Source organism: Alosa alosa, chromosome 14 (assembly GCF_017589495.1).
Source record: "Alosa alosa isolate M-15738 ecotype Scorff River chromosome 14, AALO_Geno_1.1, whole genome shotgun sequence".
Lineage (NCBI taxonomy): Eukaryota > Metazoa > Chordata > Actinopteri > Clupeiformes > Clupeidae > Alosa > Alosa alosa.
In genome coordinates this window covers 18946605-18949104 of record NC_063202.1, presented here as the reverse complement: position 1 = coordinate 18949104, position 2500 = coordinate 18946605, and the positions used below count along the sequence as shown (strand labels likewise).

General features: G+C 45.5%; 1 protein-coding gene across 2 annotated transcripts in view; it reads left to right on the top strand.

Annotated features, from left to right (window-relative positions):
• The window catches only part of itfg1 (integrin alpha FG-GAP repeat containing 1), a 158786-nt gene that overhangs the window by 53721 nt on the left and 102565 nt on the right, over positions 1–2500 (top strand). The gene's annotated exons all lie outside the window — the stretch shown is intronic.

Sequence of the window (2500 nt, the reverse complement as noted above, 5' to 3'; positions counted from 1 at the left end):
CACATAGTAGACACAGACACACACGTACACATACACATACACATACACATACACATACACACACTGTGCTGCTCTGTTCAGTATGAGTCACATGCAGACTTAATCGGATTCAAGTAAAGCCATTAGTTCTCTTTGTCTTGTCGTCATAATATAATGCCCATAATGCTCTTAATTTGTCACTGAGGTATAAACAAGAATGTTTACAATAGAGCACTCCAGCCAGCTTATATGGACCCTTTCAACAAGGTAAACAAAAACAATGCTTGAACGTTCTATTTGGGCCCCAATCTACTTCCTCTGCATTAAGATAACATATGGAATGTTGGAAGGAAGTCTTGTGGGGCCAACTATGATGCTGATAATGGAACTCTCTTGAAAGGGTCCATAATGAATGAGCAGAATGTTCCACTGACAGTTACTGATGAGGTAGAGCCTTCCTTCAGGAAATGGAGGATTTCACATTCATCCAGAACACCTGGTCACTATCTGGTTTTGTGATTGTTTGTTTGTGATCTTGACTGTTGAAGCATTGAGGTCAGACTGCAGATCAGGGGTCGTGAGTCAGGATGCTGCTTTCACCCGCAGTAGGTTCACTTTTAGCGCTTTTAGCCCGCTACGTGTTGTCTGCATTGTATTTATTAATCTTATTAATACATTAAAACAAACTTGTTCAGAGCTGTTTGAAGCTTTTGTTTGCACGTTAGCCTGAAATGGCCGTCACACTGGTCGCTCCAATACAGCACCCGGAGTGGCATCCACCAAATCTGTGAATGATTCATTCCTCACGCGGCAGCCGTTATCACACGAGCGCGTGTCCAGCTTTTTGCAACACTGCTGCTGGAATATCCTGTATTGGATGCACAGGAGAGCATGTGGTTTGTATTGTATGATGTTTTCTGTTGTTCTTCTGGCCGTGCTGTCGTCTCCTAAGGCAGTCCCAGTTGAGCTGAACCCACCAGTCACCCCTCTTCTGACTCCGCCGCGCCATCTTGTGTGCCCCTCTTCACAGAGACGGCGTAATGGATGCGCAACATATGCCAGACAAAACACCTCCATCTGTCTCGGGCGTGCCAATAACACCCATGTCAGACACAGATACACACACACACACAAACTCTCTCCTCTCTCTCTCTCTCTCTCTCTCTCTCTCTCTCTCTCTCTCTCTCTCTCTCTCTCTCTCTCTCTCTCTCTCTCTCTCTGTGTCTCCCTATGAAAAAGTGAAAGGGACAAACATGCCAGCACAGTTGGTCGCAAATACATCTCTCTCTCTCTCTCTCTCTCTCTCTCTCCATCTCTCCTTTTCTAATGCATAATTCATTAACAGGCACATGAGCGACAGAAGGCTGCTGTGTGCTGTCAGGAGAAATATATGAAGGCATTTATTATTTCATTATTCTTTTTTTACATCACCAACATCAAACATAATGAGACGTGACGTTTAGAACCTCTTCTCCGACTCACGTTCAGCGTCTTCTTCCTTTTTTTTTCCTGCCCATCACACAGGGGTGTCATGAAGGGAAAGATAGGAGGAAGGGAAAGATAGGAGGAAGGGAAAGATAGGAGGAAATTGACGGATCTCTTTTTCCCCTCCTCTGCTAAACTAGTGCACGCGTCCAGGACAATGACTAGTACTCTGCCTCGTTTTGAATTTCTGTAACCTGCGCTCAGCGCTGTCGAGTGTTAGTGGCACTGATGTTGTTTTTGCGATGGCATACACAGTGTGAGGCTTGCAGGGTGAATAAGCACAGCTCAATTCTTTTGTCCTCTCTCGTCTTTTTCTAATGCTTCTTACGTCGCTCCTCCATCTTCACTCGGTCACTCGTTCTCAGTGTTCCTTACTGGCCTCTCTTCACAATCAACCAATCATCTCTTAGAGTTACCATGGATACTCTCTGAAGTCTCAGTGGACATCACAGATGCCAACTTCTGAGCGATGACTGGTTATTGGCCTGATCATGTCGGGGGATGAGTAGGGGCTCATTTGGTTTAGAATTGAAGGCCCCATACACCTACCCACCATAACGCGTGTGTATGTGTGTTCACCTGCTTTCTTGGTGCCTGTGTCTGCCAGCAGTCACATGTTGAAGATGGTTATTTTCCTGATTCGTGGCCTTTCAGTTTGACTGTGTGTTTGTATGTGTGCGATAGTATGTGTGTTTGTGGGTCTGTTGGCAAGCAATTTCACAGACACACACACCTACACACATAAATCTGCTATACCTGAAATTGTTACAATGCAACTGGGCAGCCTTATCTGAACCGCAGTACCAGTGTCTGGATATGCGATATAACAGCAAACAGAGTGTGTGTGTGTGTGTGTGTGTGTGTGTGTGTGTGTGTGTGTGTGTGTGTGTCAGTGTGTGAGAGAGATGTAATGGCATGCACTGCATGCATTCCCAGTGTGTGTGATTTCCCTCTGTGTCGCTATAGCTGAAGCCTCTCATTTGCATCGTTATTGAAGCCCACACACACATACGCTCACACACACACACACACACAC